The sequence below is a fragment of the Oncorhynchus mykiss genome, chromosome 25, assembly GCF_013265735.2.
Source record: "Oncorhynchus mykiss isolate Arlee chromosome 25, USDA_OmykA_1.1, whole genome shotgun sequence".
Classification (NCBI taxonomy): domain Eukaryota; kingdom Metazoa; phylum Chordata; class Actinopteri; order Salmoniformes; family Salmonidae; genus Oncorhynchus; species Oncorhynchus mykiss.
Window position 1 is genome coordinate 16,487,709 of NC_048589.1, and position 17,444 is coordinate 16,505,152.

The 17,444-nt window shown below is 42.2% G+C and overlaps 1 long non-coding RNA gene across 1 annotated transcript; it reads right to left on the reverse strand.

Moving 5' to 3' along the window:
- Positions 1-14,909: 14,909 nt before the first annotated feature.
- LOC110504322 lies at positions 14,910-17,115 on the reverse strand. The gene is made up of 3 exons (XR_002470585.2): positions 16,733-17,115; positions 16,524-16,595; positions 14,910-15,838 (listed from the first exon to the last, which is right to left on the reverse strand). It is a non-coding gene; the product is annotated as an uncharacterized LOC110504322 (long non-coding RNA).
- Positions 17,116-17,444: the final 329 nt, after the last annotated feature.

The following is a 17,444-nucleotide window of genomic DNA, read 5'->3' on the forward strand; positions in this document are numbered from 1 at the left end:
TGTGTGTGTGTGTGTGTGTGTGTGTGTGTGTGTGTGTGTGTGTGTGTGTGTGTGTGTGTGTGTGTGTGTGTGTGTGTGTGTGTGCGTGCGTGCGTGAACATACGAATGCTTGTGCATACTTGCTTTCATTCTCCTCCAGGCAGCTCCACGTAAACATCAATCCATGATTGTCCATTTATGGAGAATATAGCTCCCTTATGATAATGTCAATTAAAAACAAACCTGTCACATTAAACAGGCGAGATTACGGCTTTCTCCTTTCCTACAATTAAAAAACATTGGCTGCAACATTACACAGTGAAGGAAAACTTTTCTGAATTGGCCATAAACAACATCAGATTCCTGCTATTACATTATTTTCCCACAGTCATGGACGACAGTGTGTCATTTTGGAGTGCCCCTTTCAGGGGCTAATGTTGTTGACAGATTTACTTTTGGAAGAGATCTGATACCCTGATCTTTTTTCTCTCAGTCTTTTCAGGCCATTTGAAAGTGGGTCTGGCACAACAGAGCATCATTCCACAAACATTTACTCTAATATGAATCTGATGACTCAGGGCAATTTAGCCTTATTTCAAAGTTAGCTGAAATTATTGTGCGGGCGTGTGGCTTGGCCATGACTAGAGCCATGTTCTGACAGCCTCTATGGACCCCCCTCCACCTTCTTTACCAAGGCTACAACACATAGGAGAGAGTGGGGTAAGTTAAGACAAAGGGGTAAGTTGAGTCACCCTTGTTTTTAGGAAACCATACACAACATTTCTAATATGACCAAATATTCAGGAAGATGTCATCATTTCATGGAATCTGTAGGAAGAAACCACATAGAAAAAGCGGTAAGCAAGTTATGTCCAAAAAAGTCAAATTCATGTAGTATGTTAGAAGTTTCATGATGCTTGTATCTAACCCAAAGTAGATCATTTTAAGATTGTTTATACATCAGTTGGGGTCTCTATAAGCTTCAATATGAGGTCCTAAACCTGGCATGAAAGTGCATCCTTGTAGCTGTGTGGGCTAATATAGTCAAAATGTTTGCCATGGGGTGAGTTGAGCCAATGGCAAGCTGAGCAAAGTCTTTCCTTTACATGCGTAATGCAAGGCATTATCATTGGGATATGAGGTAACAACAGGGCCTAGCCTAAATTAAAAGTGTTGTTAAAAAGTACAAAGTGTTTGTTAGGTGTTAAGCCTGTGTTAAAATAAGCTTAAAAATTATTAAAAAGACTTTACTCAAATCAAATGCATTTATAAAGCCGTTTTACATCAGCTGATGTCACAAAGTGCTTGTAAAGAAACCCAGCCTAAAACCCCAAACAGCAAGCAATGCAGATGTAGAAGCACGGTGGCTATGAAAAACTCCCTAAAAAGGCAGGAACCTAGGAAGAAACCTAGAGAGGAACCAGGCTCTGAATGGTAGCCAGTCCTCTTCTGGCTATGCCGGGTGGAGATTATAAGAGTACATGGCCGTTAAGGCCAGATAGTTCTTCAAGATGTTCAAACGTTCATAGATGACCAGCAGGGTCAAATAATAATCACAGTGGTTGTAGAGGGTGCAACAGGTCAGCACATCAGGAGTAACTGTCAGTTGGCTTTTCATAGCCAAGCATTCAGAGTTAGAGAGACAGCAGGTGCGGTAGAGAAGGAGAGAGAGAGAGAGGGATAGATAGAGGGTCGGCAACAGTAGGTCCGGGACAAGGCAGCACGTCCGGTGAACAGGTCAGGGTTCCATCGCCACAGGCAAAACAGCAGAAAATGGATCAGCAGCACAACCAGGTGGACTGGGGATGGGGACAGCCCGGAGTCATCAGGCCAGGTAGTCCTGAGGCATGGTCCTGAGGCTCAACAGACCACCAACTTACTACCCTGAGACAAGACTGAATATAGCCCACGAAAGATCTCCTCCACCGCACGAGCCTGAGGGGGGCGCAAAACCGGACAGGAAGATTATGTCAATGAATCAACCCACTCAAGGCAATTATAGTGGGAAAATTGTGCCAAGAGTTATTTTTTAAAAACTGTAATGTTTGCATGAACGCTGATTATTTCCAGGAATACACAACGTCCTGAAATATACAGTTGAAGTCGGAAGTTTACATACACCTTAGCCAAATACATTTAAACTCAGTTTTTCACAATTCCTGACATTTAATCCAAGTAAAACATCCCCTGTCTTAGGTCAGTTAGGTTCACAACTTTATTTTAAGAATGTGAATTGTCAGAATAATAGTAGAGCGAGTTATTTATTTCAGCATTAATTTCTTTCACCACATTCCCAGTGGTTCAGAAAATTACATGCACTCAATTAGTATTTGGTAGCATTGCCTTTAAATTGTTTAACTTGTGTCAAATGTTTCAGATAGCCTTCCACAACCGTCCCACAATAAGTTGGCTGAATTTTGGCCCATTCCTCCTGACAGAGCTGGTGTAACTGAGTCAGGTTTGTAGGTCTTCTTGCTCGCACATGCTTTTTCAGTTCGCCCACATATTTTCTACAGGATTGGGGACAGGGCTTTGTGAGGCCACTCCAATACCTTTTTGTCCTTAAGCCATTTTGCCACAACTTTGGAAGTATGCTAGGGGCCATTTGGAAGACCCATTTGCGACCAAGCTTTAACTTCCTGACTGATGTCTTGAGATGTTGCTTCAACATATCCACATCATTTTCCTGCCTCCTGATGCCATCTATTTTGTGAAGTGCACCAGTCCCTCCTGCAGCAAAGCACCCCCACAACATGATGCTGCCACCCCCGTGCTTCACCCCCGTGCTTTAAACTTCTGACCCATTGGAATTGTGATACAGTGAATTATAAGTGAAACAATCTGTCTGTAAGGAAAAATGACTTGTGTCATGCACAAAGTAGATGTCCTCCAAAGTAGATGTTTTTTTTTTACTTCCGGCACTCTCCTCAACCTGAACTACAGTAGAACCGATATAGAGCTGCTGTAATTTATGTTCTAATATCAACCACAGCTCCCAACTCATTAAACAAGAACAGGCATGATTCCTGCCTGATTATCTAGGCAGCTAGCTTTCATGTTGGTTTTGATGTTGTTGACTTGGCTAAGAGGAAAGTAGGCTTCTGTGAGAATGTTCGATCTGTGATAAAGCTTTATTTGTATATAAACACTGTCTGCGGCACGTTCGTGTCTACACTACTACACTATACTGATTCAAACCATGCACAAGGGGGAGGTGTGTTTGTATGCATGTGTGTATTTCCTGTTATTCCTCTATAAATAGTGATGAAATAATGGGTTGTTGGGAAATGGCAAAGCAAGTATTGATGACTCAGACTCCCTTATTTGGATGATTTATTTGTTTCCCTTTATCTGTTCTCTGCATTTTGGGCCAAGAAGTACCATGTTTCTGAAGAGCCCTACGGTTCACTTTTACACTTCACTCCTCTCTCTCATTCCTGCCCTCTCTACCCTAGGACCTCCAGTCAGGAAGGTTGTGAAACACTCTGCCTGTTTCCTTTGAGTCGCATCTGTGAGCTCCTCAAAAAAACAGCAACAAAGATAGTAAGGTTTATGAAAAGGAACTTGCTGAGCGAATGTGTTTCGGTTATGTTCTCTTTTTTTACCCCATGCATTCCCATTGAACCTTTCCTTCTGTTGAAGTAAGTGACTTCTCTCTCAGTTACTGTCTGTCTGTCTGCCTGTCCCCCCCTGCCCCCGTTTCTCTCTCTCTCTCTCTCTCTCTCTCTCTCTCTCTCTCTCTCTCTCTCTCTCTCTCTCTCTCTCTCTCTCTCTCTCTCTCTCTCTCTCTCTCACTCTCTCTTCACTTTTTCTTTTTCACTCCCTCTCTCCCTCCTCCGTCAAGGTGTTTACATAATGAACTTATTGAATTGGTTACTGAAGTCTTATACCCCTCCGCTCTGGGTAAATAAAATGATATCTCTTAAAAAAATAATATTTTAAAATATATATGATAATTAAACCAATTAAGAGCTTGAGTTATTGCCACTTCGGGCATGCCATTGAACAACCAAGACATTTGAAAAGCGGTGTTTTGAAGCTCTGTCATTTGTCATGCACTTGAGCCCAATCCTTGGGCTCCTGGAAGCATTAGGAACCCTGTGGAACCCTGTGTTTCATAAATAGACACAGGGTTCCTTTTTTTCCTGAAGCTTCACTTCTTGTCACTTATTCAACAGTCTTGAACATCACCCAAATGTGTTGATCATATGCATGGTCATACAGTGCCTTTGGAAAGTATTCAGACCCCTTGACTTTTTCCACATTTTCTTACGTTACATTCTAAAATACTTTTTTTTTAAAACACACACACACAATACCCCATAATGGGACGAACTGACGGGACATTAAAAACTGTAATATTTTTTGCTTCACCGAGTCGTGGCTGAACGACACATTAAGAACATACAGCTGGCGGGTTATACACTCTATCAGCAGGACAGAACAGCAGCCTCTGGTAAGACACGGGGCAGGGTCAATTGCATATTTGTAAACAATAGCTGGTGCACGATATCTAAGGAAATCTCAAGGGTTTGCTTGCCTGAAGTAGAGTATCTCATTATAAGCTGTAGACCACACTATCTATCTATAAAAAGTGTCGTTTAAAGTTTGCCACAAGCCACCTGGGAGACACACCAAATGTGAAAGAAGGTGCTCTGGTCAGATGAAACCAAAATTGAACTTTTTGGCAACAATGCAAAACGTTATGTTTGGCGTAAAAGCAACACAGCTGAACACACCATCCCCACTGTCAAACATGGTGGTGGCAGCATCATGGTTTGGGCCTACTTTTCTTCAGCAGGGACAGGGAAGATGGTTAAAATTGATGGGAAGATGGATGGAGCCAAATACAGGACCATTCTGGAAGAAAACCTGATGGAGTCTGCAAAAGACCTGAGACTGGGACGGAGATTTGTCTTCCAACAAGACAATGATCCAAAACATAAAGCAAAATCTACAATGGAATGGTTCAAAAATAAACATATCCAGGTGTTAGAATGGCCAAGTCAAAGTCCAGACCTGAATCCAATCGAGAATCTGTGGAAAGAACTGAAAACTGCTGTTCACAAATGCTCTCCATCCAACCTCACTGAGCTCGAGCTGTTTTGCAAGGAGGAATGGGAAAAAATGTCAGTCTCTCGATGTGCAAAACTGATAGAGACATACCCCAAGCGACTTACAGCTGTAATCGCAGCAAAAGGTGGCGCCACAAAGTATTAACTTAAGGGGGCTGAATAATTTTGCACGCCCAATTTTTCAGTTTTTGATTTGTTAAAAAAGTTTGAAATATCCAATAAATGTCGTTCCACTTCATGATTGTGTCCCACTTGTTGTTGATTCTTCACAAAAAAATACAGTTTTATATCTTTATGTTTGAAGCCTGAAATGTGGCAAAAATTCGCAAAGTTCAAGGGGGCCGAATACTTTCGCAAGGCACTGTAACTGCCTCGTTCAGGGGCAGAATGACAGATTTTCACCTTGTCATCTCGGGGTATCCAATCTTGCAACCGTACAGTTAACTAGTCCAACGCAATAATGACCTGCTACGCGAATGCAGTAAGCCAAGGTAAGTTGCTGGCTAGCAGTAAACTTATCTTATAAAAAAGACTCAATCAATCATAATCACTAGTTAACTACACATGGTTGATGATATTACTGGATATTATCTAGCGTGTCCTGCATTGCATATAATCTGACTGAGCATACAAGTATCTAAGAATCTGACTGAGCGGTGGAATGCAGAAGCAGGCGCGTAAACATTCATTCAAACAGCACTTTCGTGCGTTTTGACAGCAGCTCTTCATTGTGCGTCAAGCATTGCGCTGTTTATGACTTCAAGCCTATCAACTTCCGAGATGAGGCTGGTGTAACCGAAGTGAAATGGCTGGCTAGTTAGCATCTCAAACGTCACTCGCTCCGAGCCTTGGAGTGGTTGTTTCCCTTGCTCTGTATGGGTAACGCGGCTTCGAGGGTGGCTGTTGTTGTTGTGTTCCTGGTCTGAGCCCAGGGAGGAGCGAGGAGAGGGACGGAAGCTATACTGTTACACTGGCAATACTAAAGTGCCTATAAGAACATCCAATAGTCAAAGGTTAATGAAATACAAATGATATAGAGGGTAATAGTCCTATAATTCCTATAATAACTACAACTTAAAACTTCTTACCTGGGAATATTAAAGACTCGTGTTAAAAGAAACCACCAGCTTTCAAATGTTCTCATGTTCTGAGCAAGGAACTTAAACGTTAGCTTTCTTACATGGCACATATTGCACTTTTACTTTCTTCCTCAACACTTTGTTTTTTCATTATTTAAACCAAATTGAACATGTTTCATTATTTATTTTAGGCTGCATTGATTTTATTGATGTATTATATTAAGTTTAAATAAGTGTTCATTCAGTATTGTTGTAATTGTCATTAATTAATCGGTATCAGCTTTTTTGGTCCTCCAATAATCGGTACCGGTATCGGCGTTGAAAAATCATAATCGGTCGACCTCCAGTACATACCCCAACCAGAAGCCATGGATTGCAGGCAACATTCGCACTGAGCTAAAGGGTAGAGCTGCCGCTTTCAAGGAGCGGGACTCTAACCCGGAAGCTTATAAGAAATCCCGCTATGCCCTCCGACGAACCATCAAACAGGCAAAGCATCAATACCGGACTAAGATCGAATCATACTACACCAGCTCCGACGCTCGTCAGATGTGGCGGGGCTTGCAAACTATTACAGACTACAAAGGGGAGCACAGCCGAGAGCTGCCCAGTGACACAAGCCTACCAGACAAGCTAAATGACTTCTATGCTCACTTTGAGGCAACATGAGGCAACTGAAACATGCATGAGAGCATCAGCTGTTCCGGATGACTGTGTGATCACGCTCTCCGCAGCCGATCTGAGAAAGACCTTTAAACAGATCAACATTCACAAGGCCACTGGGCCAGACAGATTACCAGGACATGTACTCCGAGCATGCGCTGCCCAACTGGCAAGTGTCTTTACTGACATTTTCAACCTCTCCCTGATCGAGTCTGTAATATCAACATGTCTCAAGCAGACCACCATAGTCCCTGTGCCCAAGAACACTAAGGTAACCTGCCTAAATGACTACCAACCCGTAGCACTCATGTTTGTAGCCATGAAATGCTTTGAAAGACTGGTCATGGCTCACATCAACACCATTATCCCAGAAACCCTAGACCCACTCCAATTTGCATACAGCATCAACAGATCCGGCAGGTAGCCTAGTGGTTAGAGCTTTGGGCCAGTAACTGAAAGGTTGCTAGATCGAATCCCCGAGCTGACAAGGTAAAAATCTGTTGTTCTGCCCCTGAACAAGGCAGTTAACCCACTGTTGCTAGGCCGCCTAGCAACAGTGGGTTAACTGCCTTGTTCAGGGGCAGAACAACAGATTTTTACCTTGTCAGCTCAACAGATAAATAAAGGTAAAAAAAAATAATTATCCACAGATAATACAATCTCTATTGCACTCCACACTGCCCTTTCCCATCTGGACAAAAGGAACACCTATGTAAAAATGCTATTCCTTGACTACAGCTCAGCATTCAACACCATAGTGCCTCAAAGCTCATCACTAAGCTAAGGACCCTGGGACAAAACACCTCCCTCTGCAACTGGATCCTGGACTTCCTGACGGGCTGCCCCCAGGTGGTAAGGGTAGGTAACAACACATCCGCCACGCTGATCCTCAAGGGGTGCGTGCTCAGTCCCCTCCTGTACTCCCTGTTCACTCATGATTGCACGACTCCAACACCATCATTAAGATGATGCTCATGACACAACAGTGGTAGGTAGGCCTGATCACCGACCACAAGGAGACAGCCTATAGAGAGGCGGTCACAGACCTGACCGTGTGGTGCAAGGACAACAACCTCTCCCTCAACATGATCAAGACAAAGGAGATAATTGTGAACTACAGGAAACGGAGGACTGAGCACGTCCCCATTCTCAACGACGGGGCTGTAGTGGAGCAGGTTGAGAGCTTCAAGTTCCTTGGCGTCCACATCACCAACAAACTAACATGGTCCAAGCACACAAAGACAGTTGTGAAGACAAAACCTATTCCCCCTCAGGAAACTGAAAAGATTTGGCATGGGTCCTCAGATCCTCAAAAGGTTTTACAGCTGCACCATCGAGAGCATCCTGAAGGGTTGCATCATTGCCCGGTATGGCAATTGCACGGCCTCTGATCGCAAGGCACTACAGAGTGTAGTGCGTACGGCCCAGTACATCACCAGGGCCAAGCTTCCTGCATCTAGGACCTGTATACCAGGCGGTGTCAGAGGAAGGCCCTAAAAATTGTTAAAGACTCCAGCCACCCTAGTCATAGACTGTTCTTTCTGCTACCGCAGGGCAAGCGCTACCAGAGCGCCAAGTCTAGGTCCAAGAGGCTTCTAAACAGCTTCTACCCCCAAGCCATAAGACTCCTGAACAGCTAATCAAATGGCTACCTGGCCAATTTTCATTAATTCAATCAATCATTCAAATGTATTTATAAAGCCCTTTTTACATCAGCCGATGTCACAAAGTACTGTATAGAAACCTATCCTAAAACCCCAAACAGCAAGCAATGCAGATGTAGAAGCACGATGGCTAAGAAAAACTCCCTAGAAAGGCCGGAACCGAGGAAGAAACCTAGAGAGGAACCAGGCTCTGAGGGGTGGCCAATAACAGAACATGGCCAAGATGTTCAAATGTTCATAGATGACCAGCAGGGTTTTAGAGGGTGCAACAGGTCAGCACCTCAGGAGTAAATGTTAGCTGGCTTTTCATAGCCAATCATTCAGAGTTAGAGACAGCAGGTGTGATAGCGAGAGAGTCCAAAACAGCAGGTACGGGGGGACAAGTTAGCACGTCCAATGAACAGGTCAGGGTTCCATAGCCGCAGGCAGAACAGTTGAAACTGGAGCAGCAGCATGACCAGGTGGACTGGTCCTAGGGTTCAGGTCCTCCGAGAGAAAGAGAGAGAGAAAAAGCGAAAGAGAGAGAAGGCAAAAGAGAGAAAAAGAAAGAGAGAGAATGAGAGGAAGCATACTTAAACTCACACAGGACACCAGATAAGACTGGAGAAATACTCCAGATGTAACAGATTGACCCTAGCGCTCCTGACACATAAACTATTGCAGCATAAATACTGGAGGCTGAGACAAGAGGGGTCGGGAGACACTGTGTCCCTGTTTGACGATACCCCCGGACAAGGCTAAACAGGCAGGATATAACCCCACCCATTTTGCCAAAGCACAGCCCCAACACCACTAGAGGTATATCTTCAACCACCAACCTAGTACCCTGAGACAAGGGTGACCATAGCCCATTAAGATCTCCCCCACGGCACAAACCCGAGGGGGGCGCCAACCTGGACAGGAAGATTACTCAAGTGACACAGCCCCCCTAGGGACGGCATGGAAGAGCAGTGGAGAATTCCAGTGGAGAGAGGGGAACCGGCCAGGCAGAGACAGCAAGGGCGGTTCGTCACTCCAGTGCCTTTCCGTTCACCATCACACCCCTGGGCCAGACTACACTCAATCATAGGACCTACTGAAGAAATGAGTCTTCGATAAAGACTTAAAGGTCGAGCCAGAGTCTGTGTCTCTCACATTGATAGGCAGACCATTCTGCCTATCAATGTGCTCTATAGGAGAAAGCCCTGCCTCCAGCTGTTTGCTTAGAAATTCTAGGGACAGTAAGGAGGCCTGCTTCTTGTGACCCATAGCGTACGTGTAGGTATGAACGGCAGGACCACATCAGAATGATAGGTAGGAGCAAGCCCATGTAATGCTTTGTATGTTAGCAGTAAAACCTTGAAATCAGCCCTAGCCTTAACAGGAAGCCAGTGTAGAGAGGCTAGCACTGGAGTAATATGATCAAATTTTTTTGGTTCTAGTCAGCCATGTTTAGCACTAACTGAAGTTTATTTAGCGCTTTATCCGGGTAGCCGGAAAGTAGAGCATTGCAGTAATTGTCTAATCTAGAAGTGACAAAAGCATGGATTAATTTTTCTGCATAATTTTTGGACAGAAAGTTTCTGATCTTTGCAATGTCACGAAGATGGAAAAAAGCTGTTATTTTTTAATATTCTTGATATGTTCGTCAAAAGAGAGATCAGGGTCCAGAGTAACGCTGAGGTCCTTCACAGTTTTATTTGAGATGACTGTACAACCATCAAGATTAATTGTCAGATCCAACAGAAGATATCTTTGTTTCTTGGGACCTAGAACTAGCATCTCTGTTTTGGCTGAGTTTAAAAGTTAATAAAATACCACCCTCCTCTTCCTTATGTCTGAAACATAGGCTTCCAGGGAGGGCAATTTTGGGGCTTCACCATGTTTCATCGAAATGTACAGCTGTGTATCATCAGCATAGCAGTGAAAGTTAACATTATGTTTCCGAATGACATCACCAAGATGTAAAATATATAGTGAAAACAATAGTGGTCCTAAAACAGAACCTTGAGGAACACCAAACTTTACAATTGCGCAACAGCTTTTTCTAAAATCTTTGAGAGGAATGGGAGATTCGATATAGGCCGATAGTTTTTAATATTTTCTGGGTCAAGGTTTGGATTTTTCAAGAGAGGCTTTATTACTGCCACTTTTTCAAGACTATTTTCATCAATGTGTCGGGAGATATATCAAGTTTCCCTTGATCCTAGGTCCTGGCAGTGTTGTGCAGACTCAGGACAACTGAGCTTTGGAGAAATACGGATATTTAAAGAGGAGTCCGTAATTTGCTTTCTGTTGATCATGATCTTTTCGTCAAAGAAGTTCATTAATTTATCACTGCTGAAGTCCTCTCTTGGGGAATGCTGCTTTTTAGTCAGCTTTGCGACAGTATCAAAAAGAAATGTTGGATTCTCCTCAATTAAGTTGGAAAAATAGGATGATCGAGCAGCAGTGAGGGCTCTTCGATACTGCACTGTACTGTCTTTCCAAGCTAGACGGAAGACTTCCAGCTTGGTGTAGCGCCATTTCCGTTCAAATCTGGAAGCTTGCTTCAGGGCCCGGGTATTTTCTGTATAACAGGGAGCTAGTTTCTTATGCGATTGCATCTAGGGTATTACGCATCTAGGGTATTAAGGTTAAATTTAGTTCCTCAGTTAGGTGGTTAACTGATTTTTGTTCTCTGATCTCCTTGGGTAGGTGGAGAGAGTCTGGAAGGGCATTTAGAAATCTTTGGGTTGTACAAGAATTAATAGCACGGCTTTTGATGGTCCTTTGTTGGGGTCTGAGCAGATTATTTGTTGCAATTGCAAACGTAATAAAATGATGGTCCGATAGTCCAGGATTATGAGGAAAAACATTAAGATCCACAATATTTATTCCACGGGACAAAACTAGGTGCAGAGTGTGACTGTGGCAGTGAATAGGTCCAGAGACATGTTGGACAAAACCCTGAGTCGATTATGGCTCCAAAAGCCTTTTGGAGTGGGCCTGTGGACTTTTCCATGTGAATATTGAAGTCACCAAAAATGTGAATATTATCTGCCATGACTACAATAGGAATTCAGGGAACTCAGTGAGGAACGCTGTATACAGCCCAGGAGGCCTGTAAACAGTAGCTATAAAAAGTGATTGAGTAGGCTGCATAGATTCCATGACTAGAAGCTCAAAAGAAGAAAACACAGGAGCAGATATCTCTAGTACTCAGGTATTATTTCAGAGGAGCTGTCCATGAGAGCTTTCTCCACTTTGAATCGGCTGATCGACTAGATGCAGCAGGGCTTACTGACAAAATCGTACACATATTATAAAGTCATGGTCTTGAATACAAAAACAACCTAGTAGGCCAAGCATATGACGGTGCTTCCGTTATGAGTGGCAAGCATTCAGGCATTCAGGCACGCATTGAAGAACAAGCAAAGTATGCCTTTTACATCCACTGCAGTGCACACTGTCTAAACTTAGTTTTAGTGGATACAGTCAAAGCTGTCCCTGAGGTCGGACAGTTCTTCTCCTTACTAGAAAGACTTTACGTCTTCACATCTGGGTCATACTGTATGTGCATCAAAAATGGCATAGCATACAAATAGAGATGTACCCAGGTGCACCACTTGACCTGTCAAAGGCTGTTGATTTAGTTGAAGCCTTAGTTCAAACTTTGAATGACTACAGGGATGAGTCATTTTTTGATGACCTATGGAATGAAGTGTTGAACACAGCTGAGCAATGTGATACTGCAGTACACCTCCCTGCAAAACGACCAAAAAAGCTAAGCTCTCAATTTAATGGAGACTGTGTACTCAGTACAATGGGTCAGATGTCAGATTCAGAACAAGAAAAAGGCAGTTTTCGTACAACCCTTTTCTATCCTGTTTTAGATCATATGCTCAATGAGCTTAACAGAAGGTTCCCTAGCAAAAACTGTGACATAATGAATGGCATCCAAACTCTAAACCCTACCCTACAAGTTATGTGTTTCTCAAAGAGAAGTCCCTGTTTCCATTTGCTAGAATGTTTGAATCAAATATTGAGGACTTGGGGCATGAATTACATCAGTTCAGTAGAATTTTAGAAAGGAAAATGCAGTGTGGCATGCAGAGACCTGCAGAGAGTAGAGCTGGCATTATTCATTGAGCCTTATAAATAAGTTTTCTTTGAGCTCTTTAAACTGTGCAAGATAGCTGTTTCAATCCCTGTTAGTACTGCTTCTTGTGAACAGAGTTTTTCTGCACTAAAGCTGGTGAAAACGTATCTCAGGTCCACAATGTCAGATGACAGATTAAGCAATTTAGGTGTATTAAGTATTGAGTCAAGGAGGGCAAAGGCCTTGAGTCTAGATGAATTTGCTGATCTTTTTGCAAAAAGAAAAACACAAAAGCCAGAGAATACAGTTGATGTGACCTGATACTGAATATGTAATGCAAATGAAAATTATAATGGAAATGCAAATAAATTGTTGAATGATTATGAACATGGTCTTTTGCCTGCTAATAACTGCAATGCAGTGAAGAAACCGATATGACAACAATATAATAATAAGTCTAATGTAACTGGCCCCTCTAACAGAACAACTGCCCCCCCCCCCCCCCCCCCCCCCCCCCCAGTTGAAATGGTCTAGAACTGCCACTGATTGAAGGTCCCCAAGAACACAGTGGGCTCTACCATTCTTAAATGGAAGAAGTTTTAACCACCAAGACCCTTCGTAGAGCTGTCTGCCCGGCAAAACAGAGCAATCAGAGGAGACGGGCCTTGGTCAGGGAGGTGACCAAGAACCCCAGTTCCTAGTTCCTCTGTTGAGATGGGAGAACCTTCCAGAACTACAACCATCTCTGCAACACTCCACCAATCAGGCCTTTAATAAGGTAGAGTGGCCAGACGGAAGCCACTCCTCAGTAAAAGGCACATGACAGCCAGCTTGGAGTTTGCCAAAAGGTGCCTAAAGACTCTCAGACCATGAGAAACTTGGCACCATCCCTACGGTGAAGAATGGTGGTGGCATCATCATGCTGTGGGGATGCTTTTCAGCGGCAGGGATTGGGAGACTAGTCAGGATCAAGGGTAAGATGAACAGAGCAAAGTACAGAGAGATCCTTGATGAAAACCTGCTCCAGAGTGCTCAGAACCTCAGTCTGGGGCGAAGGTTCATCTTCCAACAGGACAACGACCCTAAGCACACAGCCAAGACAACGCAGGAGTGGCTTCGGGACAAGGCAACTGAATGTGCTTGAGTGGCCCTTGAGTGGCCCCTCTGAAGAGAACTGAAAATAGCAACGCTCCCCATTCAACCTGACAGAGCTTGAGAGGATCGGCAGAGAAGAATGGGAGAAACTCCCAAAATACAGATACCCAAGAAGACTCCATGCTGTAATCGCTACCAAAGGTGCTTCAACAAAGTACTGAGTAAAGGGTCTGATACTTATGTAAATGTGATATTTCCGGGGGGTTTTAAATTATATTTGAGTAAAAATCTCTAAAAACCTGTTTTTGCATTATCATTATTGGGTATTGTGTAGATTGATGAGGGGAAAAAACGATTTAATCAGTTTTAGAATAAGGCTCTAAGGTAACAAATTGTGGAAAAAGTCAAGGGATCTGAACACTTTCCAAAGGCACTGTATACTGTTGAATAAAACTGACAGCAGTGGAGAGGTGTAGTTTATGGTTTTTAATGTATGCTCATTTATAAACCTGAAAGGTTGAATAAAGCCAGTCTAGATGAAATTCAACTCAATCTAAGGTAACAGTGCCAATTTGTTTTGAGGAGGCAGTTTGTGTTTCATTACATTTTCTTTGACATATAATTTCAACCCTCTTATTGACCATATTACGCTTTTATTCTGCACATATTCAATATTTTCATTTTTTCCAGTTATTTCCCAATAAACATAAAGAAGCAAACGTAGGTGTAAAAAATAATTGGTGTTCTTTTTGTAGCTGTCCATATGTCTGCTTTGGGTTTGTTGATGTTTTGACATTTTCCTGAAAGTGAATAACCAATACAAATTATTCTCTGGCCCCAGGGCCAGTTCTAGCCTTTTGGGGGCCCTAAGAGAGAACAGTAAGTTGAAACACCGACTGAGTACCAACAAAAAAAAATGGCCTGGGGCCTTAAGCGACCGCTTATGCCTGGAGCCGGTCCTGTCTAGTCCAGCTGTCTCTCAGTGACTAAATAGCATACTCCAGATGCATCAATTATAACAGAGTGTGAAAACTGGGAACTTGACCATTCAGCCCCTCGACAACTAAACTTTTTATGGATTGAATATGAACTACCAGCTGGAATGATGCATGACGAGCAGCTCCTGCCGAGTAAAATGCTTTCACAGACCACTGCTGTAAAGATGTCTCCAAGTTAATGGGCTTCTATTCACACTTGAGACTGAACATAACGAAGAGAAAGCACGTATCACAAACAACATCCTTCATTACATCCAAGAGAGAATGGTTTAATAACAGCAAATAACTCATACGTCATAAAGTTGTAGATCACAGTAATGATATCATAAGCGAGTGGAAACAGATTTATACAGTATAATAAACAACAGACTAACAACTTTCTGCTGGCATCAGGCAGAAATAGTTTGAAATGAAACACTACATTATACAGTTTCAGAATGTTAGAAAAGCACAGAAAGCACATTGAAACGACAGAATGGGGGGATACAGAACAGCCTAAATAATTACAACCAACATTCATGTACTGCTAACATTAGCATCCCAATTCAGTGATGAGTGATGACAGCCAAACATTTGTATAGATTTTGTGGTTTTTGTAACAACAGAAAAAATCTATTGTGCTCTTTATTCATTTTTCTCAGGGGTTTATCATTGGTGTCATTACTTTGATATCTCATTGCTTTATCTCATCTAAACATATTTTAAATTTGTCATCTTTGCTAGTGTCAAGCAATGCACAGTAATATCCAGTATTTGTAGCAATAACTGTGTAGCAGCAATACGTTGGTATAGGAATGTTTTTCAAGGAATTGAAAACGTCTTCTCTACTTTTTTCAATGTCTATAATATAATATGGTCAAAGACTAATGCACTATATGTTGATTCTACTTTTCAGAAAACCTCTATCAGTTGTTTGATAATGTTGAACGAATGGTTGTCCTTCAGTCATTTATCAGCGCAAGGACTGTTGTGTGTGTAGAGTATCAAACACTCTATATTAGAATATTTTTTTAAATTGGATTACAGTTTCTCCAGTACGCAATATTCTGAATGGCTGTCATAACCGTTGTTGAACTCAGGAATAGCTGCAGTGACCCAATCATTGTTGCCCACAGCACCATTTACCATGTCGTCCATAACCTGTTGGAGATTGTGTCTTTTCTCTAGCTCCCCACTGTCACATTCCTTTGTTGTAAGCGTGAGTGCCATTGTGAACTGCTCGCCCCTGTATTAGAAACCCAAACATACAGTAAATCAAGTGGTCGAAATGGAAACAATTTAAATGAGCATTTAAGACATAATACAGTCCATGAGAGCAACCAAGATCGTTTAAAATATATTTTGAAGCTACACTGTACATTGTTTTTATGAAGACTCAAAGATAGAAGAGTGATAAATGTAGATCCATGCAGAATTGTCGTATTCCTAATACTGGATAGGGTTGTCGTATTCCTAATACTGGGTTGGTTAAACCATGGAGTCAAATCAAATCAAATCAAAGTTTATTTGTCACGTGCGCCGAATACAACAGGTGTAGTAGACCTTACAGTGAAATGCTTACTTACAGGCTCTAACCAACCGTGCATAAAATGTATTATGTGAACAATAGGTAAGTTAATAAATAAAAACAACAGTAAAAAGACAGTGAAAAATAACAGTGGCGAGGCTATATACAGGCACCGGTTAGTCGGGCTGATTGAGGTAGTATGTACATGTAGATATTGTTAAAGTGACTATGCATATATGATGAACAGAGAGTAGCAGTAGCGTAAAAGAGGGGTTGGAGGGGATTGTACAATATGAGGATACAGATTGCTCAGCCACAAGAAAAGTCATTGTAAAAACATTGTCAAATTATGAGATAGAAGCTCATGGTTGCTAAAAGTAGAAACAAACGAAAATGATCTTACTTGGGCTGTCTTCCGCTTGTGCCTTCTTCTGCTTTCTTTGCTATCATTCTTTTCAACTCTTCAGGCTTGAACCTGAATAGGCAATATGGTTATTATCACCACCACAGCAGTAAGCAAAGACTATGTGTACTTCACAGTAAAGTACTGTGTTGGCACTTACACAAATCAACATGCAAACATTAAATAATATACATCACTTTATGTGTTACCCTTCTTGTGTATATTACGTCTTCAGTAATCTTTTTCACACTTTCTGTTGATAAGTCTGACTGCCCTTTCTCCACAAAGACGCTGATGAACACCAGTAAGAGAACGTAGATCTTGGCATCTTTGATGAACATGATAGTGTATCTCTGCTGAATGACACCATTAGAAATATAGACATTAGCATGGTTCAAGCAGGGTTGACAAATTACATTAAAACACTGTTCATTCAACCAGTTTGTGCCCAGTGGGCAAGCACTGAATTTGAGAAAAATTTCTGACAGGAAAGTACTAGCTATATGGGCTCCTGAGTGGTGCAGAGGTCTAAGGCACTGCATCTCAGTGCAAGAGTTGTCACTTCAGCCCCTGGTTCAAATTCAGGCTGTATCACATCCGGCCATGATTGGGAGCCCAGAGTCGTCCGGGTTTGGCCGGGGTAGGCTGTGAGTGTAAATAAGAATTTCCTTTTAACTGATTTGCCTAGTTAAATAAAGGTTAAAATATGTATATATTTTTTTTTTAAATTCAAGTGACAGCTATAATTGCTAAATCATTTGATTACTGTACTGTAGTTTACTGTATCTGTAATGTGCAATGCATTTAAAAGAAATGAAAACTACTGTCAGGTTACAGTTACAGTAGGTATTTGAGTTCTCTGACGAGGTTGACTGCGTTGTGTTTTCAGTTTTTTTTAAAATAGTTAAACTCACCAGCTGC